The 16,707-nt window shown below is 41.9% G+C and overlaps 1 protein-coding gene across 4 annotated transcripts in view; it reads right to left on the bottom strand.

Annotated features, from left to right (window-relative positions):
* Positions 1 to 13,007, bottom strand: part of FBXO10 (F-box protein 10) — a 74,330-nt gene extending 61,323 nt beyond the window's left edge. For 2 of the 4 annotated variants that reach the window (XM_007197018.2, XM_007197020.2), the window contains exons 1-2: positions 12,882 to 12,956; positions 9,733 to 9,825 (exon numbers count right to left, since the gene is read on the bottom strand). The gene's annotated coding sequence lies outside the window, so the exon portion shown is untranslated. Of the gene's footprint in view, positions 1 to 9,732; positions 9,826 to 12,881 lie in introns of all 4 variants that reach the window. The other 2 variants (XM_007197021.2, XM_007197019.2) reach the window with 2 other exon arrangements.
* Positions 13,008 to 16,707: the final 3,700 nt, after the last annotated feature.

Here is a 16,707-nt window from a genome sequence, read left to right on the forward strand (position 1 = left end):
GAACCCTCCTACACTGTTGGTGGGAATATAAATTGGTACAATCACTATGGAGAACAGTATGGAGGTTCCTTAAAAAACTAAAAATAGAGCTACCATATGATCCAGCAATCCCACTCCTTGGTATATATCCAGAGAAAACTCTAATTCGAAAAGATACATGCACCCCAATGTTCATAGCAGCACTATTTACAATTGCCAAGATAAGGAAGCTACCCAAGTGCCCATCAACAGACGAATGGTTTAAGAAGATGTGGTATATATACACAATGGAATATTACTCAGCCATTTGCAGCAACACGGATGGACCTAGAGAATATTATACAATACTTAGTGAAGTAAGTCAGACAAAGACAAATATATGATACCACTTATATGTGGAATCTAAAAAAATAATACAAATGAATCTATACACAAAATAGAAATAGACTCACACAGAAAACAAATTCATGGTCAACAAAGGGCAGGGGGGAGTAAATTAGGCATATGGGGTTAACAGACAAAAACTATTATACTATACACAAAGTAGATAAGCAACAGGAATTTACTGTATAACACAGAGAACTATATTCAGTATCTTGCAATAACATAATGGAAAATCTAAAAAATAAATATATATAACTAAATCACTCTGTATACCTGAAACTAACACAATATTGTAAATCAACTATACTTCAATTTAAAAAAATGTATTCAAGTTTTGCCCTTCTTTTTGCCACTGGGGCCTCTGAGCTATGGAATTAAAAGTAACAAATATCCCCCAAGGCCTGTGCCTGTAAAGAAACAACAGTGGGAACTTGTTTGGATGGGAGGGAGCAGGTCCTGAGGTAGACCTCAAGCTGCTCCTTTTTTAATGTGTTCCCAAGAGTGTGAGAACTCAGGGTTTCTGTGTGGCCTCTACCTAACCGCACAGTGGAGGGATCCACATGCCTCTGGGCCACCTGGTGTCCCCAGCCTCAATGGGGAGGGCAGAGGCCACCCTCTTGGGAGGTGAGTCCCATGAAACTTGGCTCTCGACAAGCAGACTCTACTGCTTCCCAGCCCCGTGACTTGAGGCAAATCCTTTAACCTTAAGTGAGGTTAAAGTGAGCCTATTTCCTCATCTGTAAAGAGGCTAATGATGGCTATCTCACTACCCCTCATGAGAATTTTGAGAATTTCCAAAGGAAAAAAATCATTTATTCAACAAATATTCGTCGATTGTCTACTACTATGCTAGGCACTGTTCCAAGTACTGACAAGCAGTAAATAAGACAAGACCCTCAGGGACAGGCAATACATTTAAAAAATAACAACATAAATGCTAAGAAGAGAAATAAAGCAGGCTAAGGCGTGTATGTGTCCATGCACACATGTGCTATTTTATTTTTTTAATATTTATTTTATTTATTTATTTTGGCTGCACCGGGTCTTAGTTGCAGCACATAGGATCTTCCTTGTGGCATCTGGACTCTTAGTTGCAGCATGCAGACTTCTTAGTTGCGGCATGCATGTGGGATCTAGCAACCCAACCAGGGATGGAACCCAGGCCCCCTGCATTGGGAGCACGGAGTCTTAGCCACTGGACCACCAAGGAAGCCCCCCACGTGTGCTATTTTAGATAGGGTTGTCAAGGAAGGTCTTTGAGGAAATGACATTTGAACAGAGACCTGAATGACATTTAAAGCCATGGGGTAAGATCACTAGAGAGAGTGAAGATGACCAAGGCCTTGCCGGCCTAACATCTAAAGGGCATGAAATAGAAAAGGACTTGATAAAGGAGAGATTGGGATTGAACACCCTGAGAAAACTGTACAGAACTCTGGTCAACATGAGGCACCGGAACCAAAGCATTGCTGTGCTTTGTTCTGCTGTCTAGGCTGCCACTGCTTCTGAGAGCGTGGCTGCTGTGCCCATTTAGGTCACTGAGCATTATGATGGGTCGGTAAGTTAGGGTCAGGAATAAAACCTCTAGTGACATCTCTGCAGCTCACTAACGCTTCTGTGTGAGTGGATGTGTGGGGTGGGTGAAGGGGACGTGAGGAAGTACCGAGTTACAGCACAGGGACTACCCCTGTGAGAAGTGAGACAGCACATGCAGACGTAGGGCGGCCAGGTGACACATGGCCTGAACACCTGCTGTGAAGAAATTCACTGTGACAAACTAGACATTCTCTGCCCTCAAGGAGCTTACATGTTATATAATACTTTTATTTACTGTCTGTCTCCCCTGAGTAAAATGTAAGCTCCTTGAGGGCAGAAACTCTGTATCACTGCTTTGTATTATGCCTAGAACTATGCCTGACCCACAGTAGGTGCTCAAATAAACACTTAATGAACGAATGATCACCATCATCATTATCTGGTATATTAGAACAGCTGAGACTACTGAATAGTCTCAGCTATAGAATCCATACTGCGAGATAGATCCTTGTGGAATAAAAAAAAAAAAGTAAATAAAACCCAAGTATGTAGTCAACACTTGCTATGTATAGGACTGCGTGGCAGGCACTGCGAGGAGTCAGGAATCAGATAAAGACCCCACCCTCAAGTCTGGTAGGAGACAAAGATATCACTCCCAACGCACCACCCCCACCCCCGCAGAAAACCCCCCAATACAGGGAAAAAGTGCTCAATGCCATAAAAGAGGGAAAGCCCGTGTGTACATAAAAATGTGTGTGAATAAAAATGTGACCCTTAGCTAGTGGAATCAGCCAGTTATAACAGAAGGCAACAAAAACATCAGGAGCTACTGTTTACTTAGCACGACTGTCTGAAGGGAACAGCATTAAGCACTTTTCATGCGTTATTTCCTTTTATTCTCTCAACATCTCTTCAAAGCCTTACAACTCAGAATGTTGTTTCCAGCACCTAAGAACTGGTTAGAAACGCCAACTCCTGGGCATCATTCCATACCTACTGGATCAGATTTGGCACTTTAACAATTTCACCAGAGAATCCATATGTATCATATGTTTAAGAAGCACTGATTTAAAGTATGTGTCTTCATTTTACAGATAAAAAAACTAAGTGAGAGAACTTAGGTGACAAACTGCTTACCCCAAATCACTCTGCTAGACTGCAGCAGAGCCCCCTTTTGAAGCCAGACCTGACCCCAAAGTCTGGGTTTTTAACCATTAAGCCAAGCTTCACGGAAGAGCTGGCATCTGAGCTGGACTCTGAGATATGGGTAAAATTGGGGCATCCAGAGAATGCATGAAGGGGGACTGTAGGCAGAGGAAACAGTGTCAGCTAAGCCTCCAGGCAGGAAACTTCCAGCTGGGCTGAGGACACAGTAAGGAGAAGCTCCGTCTGGCCGAAGCTCTGAGAGCCTGAAGGGGTCAGGGAGAAAGATCAGCTGGATCAGTTCACGCAGTTTTTGTTAACTTGGGGGGCAGTGAGGAGCTGCCTCGAGACCCAGCACAGATGGCCCTACCCCATACTGACATGAGTCAGACAAAAGGGACACAAACTGCTTCTAGTTGGGGCTCTGCCTCTCTCACTGGGTAATCTTGAAGGCAGGGACTTAACAACTCTGCGTTCATGTCCCACCTTTGTATAATAAAAAAGAATGCACTTACTTCCTACCTAGGGGAGGCCACATCAGTATCAAAGTGGTGGGAACTTTGCTTTTAATAAAAAAGGGGCGGGGGGAAAAGCCAGGACAGTTCAGAACTCTATTTAATATTTTCAAGAGAAAAAAAAGATATTTTCCTCCCACATTATGAGACATACTAAACATCAGTGCAAATAACTATTATACAAACTGCATTCATGGAGGAACTGTAATGGGTTAATGATTTTAGATTTTTCTTCAAATCAAAGTACATTTCCTAACGTTTTGTGGATTTTAGTTGGAAAGTACACAGAGATTAAAAATACAGTGAACCATGAAAAAGCCCCATACACATACCTACACCTACACACACTATTGGAAAATGAAACAAAACTTAAAGCTTTGAAGATGACAAAAATCTCATCTGCGCTTTTTATCATTTCTTCAAATCTCAGTTCTCTTCAGCCTGAGAAATAAACACTGTTTCTTATTTTCAGCTCTGAAATTTGATGACACAGACCAGAATGCTGTGTTCTGATGCATGTATAGTGCTTTCTGATTGTGGCTGGGAGCTGTAAGGACCCTTTCTCCCTCCTTCAATGCACTGACCATTCATTCTCACCTAGGAGAGTGCCCTGGGTCAGGAAACCCAAAACCTGGGTTTTAGTCCTGATTCTAATTCACTTCGTGACCTTGAGGGGGCAAGGAAAGGTGTGTTGAGGGCTTATTAAATACCAGGTGTTTTTTGTATGTCATCTCAATAAGCACTTCTAACAACCAGAGAGGTGGTAGTCTTCTTATGCCCAATTCCAGGAATACATGGTTAACCCGTTTTTTATTTAGTTAGTAAGCAGCACAGCTGCTGTTCCTAGCCTGGACTGAGTCCAAAGCCCCTGCTCTTTCCACTACAACAGCCTGCCTCCTAGTTTCCTGCTTCCTAGTTTCCTTTCTGAGGTTCTGGGGTTCCTAACTTGTGACATGATAGTCAAGGACCTTCTATCCTCACCATTACACATAAACTCACAGATCATTAAATAAGAATGAATTTACTCCTGCAATTGTTACGCAGTAGAGTATCACACAGTGTCTGAGTTGGATGTGACACAGCAGTACTCTGTTAGGAAGCCTGGCCCAAAGATTTAGGACCTCAAGCCAGATTTTGGGAAAATCAAGGCACCTGTGCCCAGCAGCAGACCTGTGGCCAGCAGCGAGCTGTGCAGCAGCAATGAGGAATGAATACAGACCTTAAGCCGGCCCCAACGAACCCGAATCAACTACCCCAGATAGTCCCACCAGGCCAAGCGCTCGCTGGGTGTACAGGATTCTTTATTGTAACTGAGCTAACAACGTTTGTAGCTGCCGACCACCTGATGGCAAAGAGCGTGAGTTTTCTTTTCAGAACTGTAGCACTGGAAGGGCACTGGCAGCAACAGAAATCCACCCATGTGGGCACTGCCCCCAAGTTCTGAATGTCTGCTCTAGTGAGCCTTCTGACTGCAAGTGCAAATAAGGGAGAGCTTATCATAAGAGTATATGTGGTATTAAGGGTATAGGATTTTATGGAAATACAATAATAGAACCATAGTAGGTCTGGGCTTCCCAGAGTCTAGAAAGGTCTGGATCAATGGCAGCCCCAAGGCCCTCAGCAGCCGGAGTCTGGGTCTTCACTCATCGCATGATTCAGTCACTCTCCAAGGGTCTGCCCCATTCTCTTTTTGCCTGGAGGCTACACAAAATTTTCTCTACCTCACTGCTTCTGCTTCCTCCTAAGATCAGCTAGCCAGGACTCCTCAAAGGCTTGACTCTACCTCATGGTTTCTTTCTAAATACCATTTCAGCTTCAATTTCTATAAAGTGTCCAACTGTAGTCCCCAGTTCAAATTTCTAAGAGAACATGCATCTTTCTTTCCACTAGGTCACATCAGAGGTCCCTGGTGAGACTATGAATTGGCTGTTCTTGGGTCTGATGTCCATCTCTGGTTCAGTAAGTTCTGACCAGGGGGCAGGGATAGAGCAAGATTTTATGGTAGAAACATGGATGTCTGGGGCTGCCCCTGCATGAACAGGAGTGTGGATGTAGAAATTTCTCTTAGAAAAGGCTGGGGGAATAGCAAGCACCACGGCTGACATGTTGAAAACATCTCCACGTACTAGAGAGCCCCACACCTCTGCTGCTGTGGACCACCAAGATGTCCTCAGCCAACAATGCTGAAGTGCCAAGTGGTTGGTGGGTGAAGGAGGTGGTTGTTTGACCGGCTTCCTCCTTCCCTGTCAGTGGGCTCATGAACAGGTAATGTCCTCCCCTTTTTTTTCTTGTACAGATTAACTGAGTTAATTCCAACTGCAACCTCTCTAACCCTCTTCTTTCTTTGTATCTCTCCTTCAGCCATTACTCAGTGTAGGGATGGTTGGTAGCTGTAACTTTTGTCTGCCTGGCACACCTTCCCTCTTTTGGTTTCTTAGAAGAACCCCACTCCCACTTCATTTAGTCCTGGTGGGGCTGTCATTCAGAGTGCCTCAGTCCTCCATCCACCAAGGATGGATACTTGACCCAAAGTAGCTGATCAGAATATCCCCTCCCCCTTGCCAGAGATGGGGACAACTCAGAAGAGTCTATCTGAGGAATGAAGCCAAATTAAGACAAGCAAGGTTGAGTGATTGAGAGAGACAGAGAGAGAACCTTAAAAATATTTTTTGAGCCCCTGGATCCAGCTATGCAGTTTTATAAGCCAATAGATTTTCTTTTTAAAGTTAAGAGTGCCTAAGCTGGTCACTTGCAACCAAGAGTCCTGACAAATATACACAAAGTTTTCTCAAGGAAATTCTTTGCTCTCTCACTTTTTTCCTCCCTCATCTCATTTGTTCCATTTGTGGGTGCTTAAATGACTCTAATCAAAGCTGACACATTGTATTACAACAAGTCTACCACTAAGCATCAAGGGGAAAATACAGTTCAGGTGGTCTAACGTCCCGGAACTATCCAAAAGAAGAGTAGGGCTATTTATCACTTCCATAATTTATCAACTTTCGTTAAGTTAAAATTTCAATGGTAACCATTAAAGAAGAGCTAGTGCATAATGTCCAAACTAGAAGGAAAAAAAGCAAATGATTAAAAATAGTGCCCCCCCCACCGCAAAAAAAAGGGAAAAAAGAGCTAAAATGAAATGGAGTTCTAGCAGGACAAACACACTGAAAGCATAAAATATGAACACAAACTTAAACCTAAATACATCTGTGGTTATATTAAATGAATATGAGCTAAATATTCCAGTTAAGAGACAAAGGCTATAAAAAACCAAAACCCAATTATATGTTATTTATAAGAGACATATCCAAAACACATATATAAAGGATGAAACTAAAAGGATGGAAAAAGATATACCCTGCATAGATTAACCAAAAAAGATGGTGTAGCTATACCAATATCAGATAAAATAGAGTTTAAGGCTAAAAAAATTCTTTTACTAGAAATAAAAAGGGCAACTTCATAATGATAAAAGGTTAGCACACTAGGAAGTATAACAACTTTGTATTTGTATGCACTTGATAATTGGGCTCAAAGATATAAAGCAAAAAATTAAAAAGGGGAAATAGACAAATTCATAATCACAGTTGTGTATTTTAACACATTTCTCTCTATAATAGCTAGAATAGGCAAAAAATCAGTAAGGATGAAGATTTGAATATAATTAATAAACCTGATCTACTGGCATTACATAGAACCATTACATAAAATCCAATAATTTTAGAATTCATATTATTTTCAAGCACACATGTAACACTTACAAAAACTCACCATAAACAGAACCCTAACAGAAATATCAACAAATTTAAAAGATTAAGATTATACAGAACAAGCTCACTGACTACAATCAATTAATAAAAGATAACTAGAAAATACTCATATGTTTGGAAATTAAGAAACACATTTCTAAGATACCTATGAGTCAAAGGGGAAATCACAATGGGAACTAGAAAATATTTAGAAATAAATGCTTAAAACACTACATATCAAAACTCGTGAGCTCTTGCTAAACGGTATTTGGAGAAAAATGTTTAACCTTAAATGGAAAGAATAAAAATAAAAAGTATAAAAATTAATGAACTAAGCATCCATTTCAAAAAGTTAGAAGAAAAACCAAAATATATACAAGGAAAGTAAATTTTTTTTTTTTAAAGAGCAGAACTTAAAGAAATAGAAAACAAACTTACTACGGAAAAAAACCTATGAAGACAAAAGTTGGTTCTTTGAAAGGAACCTCTACTGAAGCTCAAGAAGAAAAAAAAGAAAGAAAGCATAAAAATGAAGTCAGAATGAAAAGGGGATATTGCTACAGATGTTGCAGACATTAAAAGAATAATAAGGAAATATTATAAACAACTTTATATAAATTTTAAACCTTAAAAGAGACAAATTCCTAGAAAAATATTACTTACTAAACTAACTTAAGAAGAAATTGAAAAAATTGTCCTAGAACCATTAAAAAGGTTGAGTCTATGGTTAAAAATAACATAAGAAAATAAACTTCCAGACCCAGGTGGCTTCATCACTGAGTTCTCTCCAACATTCAAGGGACAAAGGAGGGGAAACTAATATGGATGGTGGAGGTGGAAGAAGATGGGCATTAGTTTGATCTCTGGACTAACCGCAGCAGCAGGGATTGTAGTTTGTCCCACTAACCTTCCTCTTGTAAGCTTCCCCAGAAATTGTGACCAACCAGAATCCTGGAGAAGTTGTATCTGGATGGAGTGAATTTAACATAGAAGGGAATGTATCAGATGGATTATAGAGAAAACCATTGGTGTCCCACCCAGATCCTCTTTACTGGCTAGCACATCCATTCCCCAGATAGAAGTGTCAGCTGATAACAACACACAGAGGTCCCTTCTCCAGAAAACTGCCACCTCACCTAGTTCTCTTCCTCTCCTCTTCCCATCCTGCTTCCCTCATTCTCTTCCTGAGCACTTCTCCCAGTATACCATTTGAGCATGAGTCCTTACTTCAGGTCCTGCTTCCACAGAACAGGGTCTAAGATAACAACATTTAAGAGGATGAAAAGAGAGTCACAGAGTAACAGGTACTTTTAAAACATATAACTGACAAGGAACCACTAACCAAAATTTATAAAGAACTCCGATAAATCAATAAGAAAACTGAAAAACAGGGAAAAGACTTAATAGGCAGTTTACAAAACAGGCCATCTGATTAACCAACAAAAAAGTGCTCATCAGTAGTAACCAAGGAAAGAAAATTAAAACCACAGAGATATCATTATACACCCATGAGAATGGTTTAAAAAATTTAAACCAACAATACTGAGTCATTTGCAAGGATAAGAAACAACTAGAACTCTCATATATTGCTGGTAGGAAAGTAAATTGGTAAAATCACTTAGAAAACTGTCTGGCATTATCTAGCAAAGCAATTCCACTTCAACATATATAAACTCGTTCACGTACACAACAGAAAATGTCTAAGGATGTTCTTGGCTGCACTGTTCTTGTGTTGCTTATAGTTTCTGAATACCAAGTATCTGTCACCTATAGGATGAATAACTACATTGTGACATTCATAACATAAAACACTGTTAGCGATAAAAATAAGTGCGGTCAACACATGGATTCAGCTCACAAACAAGTTGAGCAACAGAAGCAAACACAAAACGCACACAATATGATTCTACACGTATGAAGTTAAAAAACTAGTAAAAATGAACTGTATTGTTTGGGAATGCAAACATAGGTGACAAAACTACAAAGAAAAGCAACGAAATGACTATCACAAAAGTCAAAATAGTGGTTTCTTCTGGGGAGGCGCTTATGATTTGGAAAGGGTACTGAGTACCGGCAACGTTCTATTTCTTGACATAGGCGGTAGTTACATATGTATTTTCCTTAGAATTGTTAAACTATACATTTATGGGCTTTACTCACTTGCATTCTTGTTGTATCTCATATTTTTAAAAGTTTAAAACAAAGACAACGAAATAAACATACTGATTATTTTTTGGTTCTTAGGCAAGTTGAGGGAACTGAAAATCCTTCATTTTTAAATTAAAAACTTGCACCCCCAAATCCCTAACAGGATATATGTCAAGTAAATTTTCAATAATGCCTACTTCTCTTAGGACTATAGGTGGACAGAGTCTCTCGGGAACAGATATATGCTTTCCCAAGAGTCACCAGAGGATTCCTCTTACCTACGAAAAGTGAGGTGAGTAGGCACCCAAAGTCCTGGAGTAGATATCTTGGTTAAAGGTTAGCATTCCTGAGTATCCTCAGTAGGCAGAATCCTGGAGAGGAGTAGAAGCAATGTGCCAAAAAGCCTTGGGTTAGGGTTAGGCAGAGAAGGGATTCAGCCTCCAAACCCTGATAAAAGGTTTGAATATAGGGAAATCTATTGGGTGATCTGGGGTGACCCTGACCAAGGCTGCTAGTAAGAAAGGGCCCTATATGCTGCCCAAACAGGGGAGACTGGAGGAACCCAGCCTGGTGACAAGCTCCACACGTGGCCCAGAGTGCGGTGCTTTGGGAGAATGGCTAATCACATCAGCATAACCTGAAAAAGCTCTAAACTTGGAAGCCAAGCATGGGATCAAGCTGGCAGGAACGTGGTCCAATAAAGGCACTGAGCAGCAGTGACCACACATCCTTAGACCGTGCAGGGCAGCTCTTCAACTGTGATATGATACAGCTGTGTCAGAAATAACAATGTGGGTGGACGGCTCAGACTCTGCATTTCTCTCCCCTCTGGAGAGTGGAAGTAAGACTGACTTCTTTGGAGTGTTTGAGCCCCCATGGGGCTTGGAAGTGGGAGACATCGGAATTCTCACTAAAAAGGGCATTAAGGGACTTGGGAGGTTATTTGGAAAAATAAAGAAATATGTGACTGCTTAGATCCCAACTGGTGAAATGAGACACACAGGTTAAACATCCAAAATGAAACAGACAAAATCTTAACCAAATGTCTCTGCTTATCTGCCTTCATGTACACAATATCATGTGTATGAGCAGGAAACTAATACATCACTAAGCTAACAGAAAGAGTAAAGAGAGAAATAAGGAAACATCTCAGACAAAGCCCATGATAGGTGACTTAAGAGAAGGTTCATTCATTAAGGCAAACTGAAAGAACAAAATGTTTCTTGTACTGTCTATTATCACTATGTGACTGACACACGTAAAAGGAATTTGTTTCTTTTACATCTTCCCTGAAAAGCTTCTCAGTATGTGATGTCTTCTTGGTTGCCCAGGACAGGATCCTTCCCACCTCTGAAAGCTCTTGCTGGCTTGCAATCTACATCTTTATCAGAGCCCCACTGATTTGCCCCTTGCATGTGGTAATGCCTTTGGATTATCCCTCCAAAGGTTCGGAGATACCTAAACCAGGGTCTATACGTGTTTTTATCTCTGTTTCTACTTATTCCCACTCCTCTTGGCCCTGCCACTGATGCACGATTGTTAAAGGAAACAGGCAGGGAGGGAGGGAAGAATAGTATGACTGCACTGTAACTGAAAAAAAAAACAAGAGAACCACCACCAGAAAACAAACCCATAGGCAACTGCGGACTTCTTGACCATGTATTACTTAACAGCTACTTGTGCTATCATAAAAATACAATTCATCTGATAACCATGGAAACCAAAATGAAGGCACTGTGGTGAGGGTGGATCTTTTCAGAAATCTAAAAACAGTAAGAGGCCTGAAATCAGAAAAAGAAATCCAAGCGCTGCAGGCCAGAGGAAATCCTTTACTAAAAGCCCTGACAAAGCAGCATTTTCTCCAGTCTCTAAAATCTCACCAGGCTTCAACAAGGGCTCTGGGACTGCTGTGACTGATCATGAAACAATTCAGGCCTCTCTGTGTGCTTCTCTGTCCCTTGGGGCCAGCTGCTATGAAGAAGGCTCACTGGGAGCTGGAACTTATTATTTTAAATTGTACCAAAAACCAGCAGAGGAATGTGTGTGTGTGTATTTCCTCTCCAGCTCCTAGCAGGTATACAAGCACAAAGTGCTCCATAAATACCTGTTGAATAAATGAAGAATCAGGCTAGAACTCACGGAAAGCACAGCGTCTGGTAAACAGTGTGTGTTCTTTCCACCACCCAGTGCCAACATTCTGTTGGGTCCTGAGAAAATCAAAGTCCTATCCTCAATTCTGGGTCCAGTTTCTCCATTTGCCTAAGGAGACAGCTGGATTAGATGGTTTCTCAGGCATCTTCCAGCTCTGACAGTCAATCACTGTATTGTGCTTTTTTTGGTGGCAGCACATGCCTGGCACTTTTCTTTCCCCTCAGAGGGAATCTGATACCCGTCTGCTCCAGTAATGTTCCCATCCTGCCTGACTCATTTGGTAGAAACAACGGGTTCACAGGCCAGTTGTAAATGAGAAGGCAAAGGGGGCCCAGACAGAAAAAAGGGGAAAGGGTTCCACTTGGCCCCTTTCTTAGGAAATCAAAACAGCACTCTTTTAGGACTAAATATACAGAAACGGATGTGTGATTATTCTAAACATCCCTCACGTGAATGTCTCTCTAGCTTATTAATTTAATACTTGTACTAATAGCACTAATTACTGAGCATTTCTCTGCCGGACACTGTGCTAAGTCCTATTACACTCAATTCTCACAACAATCTCATGAGCTGTTAAGGTTATTATCTTCTTTTAACAGATGAGGGTTCTATCTGGCTCGAGAACGCACAGTAAGTGGCAAAACTAGGATCTGAACCCAGGTGTAACTGACTCCTGAGTTCTGGCTCTTCAAATGGCTTTTCCATCTGTTCTTCACTGTAGTCCTGTGAGCAAGGGAGGTCAGGAGTTATCACCTTTACTTTAAAAATGGAGAAACCGAGTCTCGGGAGAGGATTGCGATTTGCACAAAATACAGAAGACACTTAAAAGGTGCCCGGCCTCAGACACTCGCTCCTGCGTTCCTAGGTGAGGGTTCTTCCCATCTCGAGTCTGCTTCTTCCTCTTCCACTTCACTAACACACTCGCGAAACCTCAAGGCTGAAGGCAACCGCAGAATCCACCTTCCCGGCCCGATCGTTTCACAGGAGGGGAAACCAAGGCACAGCTGTTCTCCGGCGCAGCTGAGCCTCCAGGTGCCAGTAGAGTGCGGGAGCGCGGGGCCCAGGGCGGCCTGAGGGCACCCTTCCCGGTCCCGCCGGGGCCAGGTGCTCAGCCTCCGGCAGGACCAAGCCGGGCCTCCTCGGCCGCGCGCCTCGCAAAGCGCCCCAGGTCCCCGGGAGGCAGCCCCGGGCCGCTCCCCGCTCCGGGGCCTGGGCATCCCGGGGACGCGGGCAGAGCCACTTTGCCCGCTGCCTCCGAGGGCTGTGCCCCCCTTACCTCGCCGGGAGCTGTCCGGGACACTCGCCCACAGAAGTGCCGACCGCGGGCGTCGGGGCCGCAGCAAAGACGGCGGCGCGCGGCCACGGGCTACCGGTCACGCCTTGAGCCCCGCCTGGGGGCGGTATTTGCTGGGCCGTTGCGGGGCGGCGCTGTCACGTGACGCGCAGGGCGGGGGATGCCGGGAGCGGCGGTCGCGCGGCAGGGCTGGGCTTCCGGACCACCGCCGCGGAAAGGATCCCTGCGGAGTCTGCGCCGGGAGGGTCGGGAAGGGAGACGCTAGGAGGGGCGGATGAGTCTTCAGATGCTGCGAAGTCGAGTTTGCGGAAGGACAATTAAGGCTTGTACTGTGTGGCCCCACACGGGCAGAAATAGAATCACTGGGTGGAAATTGCAGGGAGGCAGCTGGGGTCGATATAAAGATTCTTCCAATCACCAGTTATCTATCAGTGTAATGGGATGTTCCAGGAGGTAGTGAGCAGCTTTGTAGGTGTGCACATGGGGACTGGGTTCATGCATTCAACAAACTGACCGCTGGCTATGGTCCAAACAATATGCTGGGAGTATATATTAAATAATTTTATGTATAGCACAATACCTGCCACATAGTAAATGTTATCTAAGTGTTGTTGTTGCTGCTGTTATCATTATGGGCACAGAGGTGAACGAAGCTGATATGGTTTCTGTCCTCAATTTTTGATTGAAGGTAGACATTAATCAGATAGCACTTAAATAAATATGTATTTTAATTTGTGGTAAGTGCATTGAAGGAACCCAGATTTAAAACTAGGGGGCAAGGGAGGGTGGTCAGGGAAGACCTTTCAGAGAAAGGAGTTAGCCAGCTGGAAGAGAGGCAGGGAAAGCCTGTGTGAAAGCTCTTGGGTGGGGTGGGGCAGAGGAGAGTAGATTGCTCTTTGGGTATATGGAAGATGTCCAGTTTGTCTGAAGCGTATTGTGTTGACAGAAAACAGTGTAAGTGAAATTAAAGGCAGGTAGGGACCAGATCATGCAACATTTAGGTCACAATAAGGATTTTTAAATTTTATATAAAAGGAAGCCATTGAAAGGGTGGAGGGTGTAAGTGATTTGACACCTTTTTTTTTCTTTTTAAAGTATGATATTTCGAAAAAAAAATTGGAAAAAAAAAGTATGCCAGCTACTATGTGGAGAATAGACAGAAGAAAGAGTGGAAGCAAGTAGATTGGTTAAGACTTGGACTGGAGTAATGGTAGTGATGGTAGTGAAGATAGAAATAGATTTGAGATTTTTTTTTGAGGTAGTCAGCCTGGCTTGATGTGGGAAATTAGGGGGATTCCCCAGTGTTCTAGCTTAACCTGACTGGGCCCATGAAAGTGCTATTTAGTGAACTTTTGTAAGGGGAACATATTGGGGAGGAGGGTGGAAAATCAAGAACTCAATGTTTGACTTGTTAAATTTTAAATGCCTGTGTGCCATCCAAATGAAGAGATCAAAATGCATTTGGATACAGACCTCTGGATTTTAGAAGAGAATGTAAGCCTCAGAAATCTAACTTAAGACTGCTGTGAAAAAGAAATCATTGCACCAGATTGAGGTTTGTAATAGCTGATCTCTGTGATCCCATTGACCGATCTCAGTCCTTAGTTCTGCAGAATGTATTCTATAAAAATATATTACATCTATTATTACCATATGATGAATTTAGTATTAGTACTAAACTCAGGTGAGGCCCAAGTTACTATGCAGCTTCTCTTTTATAAATGGAAAAAAACACAAAGAAACACACACCCTAAGGCCAACAGTTTATTTTAAGCAAAGACAAAGCTGTACACACAGTAGCTAGATACAAATAGTAGACCACTCTGACTTAGGTCAGATCAGATCAGAACAGGGGAGGTTCACGCTACAATGAGCATGATGATTTATCTCATTATGTATGACTGGCAAAGCTATAACATGTTTAATCCTTTGAAGAGTGTCCCATTGTATGAAACTGGTAGTCCAGATGTCTCAAAAAGCAATCAAAAGCCCGCGTTTCCGGATTTGTGTCAGCCAACATTATTGTTTTGGCATTTCTATAAAACAGCTAAGCCTTTCAAGGGAGTACAACAGCCGCTTTCTATAAGAGCATGCTGTCTGTCTTTCTCATTAGTGGTGCAAACATCACTTGTCACATAGAAAATTTGTTTTTAAATGTAAGTACTTATCTATAAGAACGTCATTTGTAAACCACAGTTGAGTCCCCTCTTCTTTCTGCCCTCATCTCACCTGGAGAGGACCTGCTCATCTTTGCATTCTGATACATAGTTGGTATTTATTATAAAATGAGTAAGTACACATACAGCATCTCCTCAGCTATGTGAACTTTACTTACCTTGTTTTATGGAAAAGGGAGGCTCAGAGTGATTTGCCCAGGGTCAACATAATAGACATGTGTCATTCCTTTTTGGCTGCCCAGTACCTGAACTCCCTTCCCACATTTGAGAATTCCCCATCTTATGAGAGCTTGTTGGGAATCAGAGCATGCCTTTCACTACAGAAGCTGAAATTCAGATTTTTTTTTCTCTACTTCTCCACGTGACCCTGACACTACAAATTAAATATTCCTCGGACTTTGAATTGGGAGCCAGAGATACAGCAAAGTTGTATCTTGGAGTAATTCTCTTTGGTGACCATGGCAAATGCAGCAAGATGAAGTTCTTTGAGCAATACTGGCTGCTGTCATAGTCCAGGGAACTGTGGCCTTGGTAATAAGTAGTGGCATCTAATATTCAGCAGAGATGGTGTCCTCACTGCACCAGTTGTATGGAGTGACCAGGTGACAAAGGGTGATATTCCAGTTGCCTAGTCTCCAGGCCTCCTAGTGATGCTAAACTACCTATAATCCTTTTAATGAATTACTTTTCTCCTTAAATCTACTAAAACTGGATTTTGGTGTTTACAAGTTAAAAATCTGACTCATATAGTCACATAACTAATAGCAGAGCTGAGGACTTTGAACTAATTCTAGTGTTCCTTCCTAACATAAATCTGTATTCTCCAACAACCCACATTTTCTACATTACATATCAATGTCTCTAAATCACCCTTTGCTCACCAAATTTATCTTTTAATGTCAGCTGATTAATGAATATTTCAAGCAATTGTATGGTGAGGCAGCTGCCAGTGGAACATTCAGTTTCAGATGTAGCATTATCAATGTACAGTTGTTTATGTAATATTTAATTTTTTGTATTTTTGTCCATTATAGGCAGAAAATGGAAAATGAAAATACTACTACTAATGTGACTGAGAAAAAGCTGAAAATAATCAGACATGCTTAAAGCAGATCTTTAGCCTTAGCAGAATGCTTATTGGACTAAAGCCAGCTGTGTTTCTGAAGAAAACAATTTAAGAACCTTTTATAACTCTGAAAATATTTCATAAGATACCGTGTTTAAAAGACAGTGTATAAGTGATTGTGTAATGTTTTTACCTCTCAGTAACAAGTCTGTTCAACTTTTATACATGTGATTTCTATGTTTTCGTGAACTTGCACAAAAGCAGGCAAATGACACCACATAAGCATAGCTGTAAAGCTGAGTGCACAGAAGTAGCAACTGTTCATGGTCTCCTGGGTGACATCTATAATAGAGTAGGGAAGAGACCTGGTGCTTTATTTCTAATTTATTATTGTAGCCTTTAAAAAATAAGGTTACTAAGGCTTTGTTGTGTAGTATATTTTGGAGTTGTAGTATATATACTAGCCAGCAGATGTCAGGATGGGATCGCTTTCTTAAGACTGAAGTATGAAAACACAATAAATAACAGGAGTTCCTGAAAGAACTGAAGGTCTTCTTGTTCTTCT

Source organism: Balaenoptera acutorostrata, chromosome 6 (genome assembly GCF_949987535.1).
Source record: "Balaenoptera acutorostrata chromosome 6, mBalAcu1.1, whole genome shotgun sequence".
NCBI lineage: Eukaryota > Metazoa > Chordata > Mammalia > Artiodactyla > Balaenopteridae > Balaenoptera > Balaenoptera acutorostrata.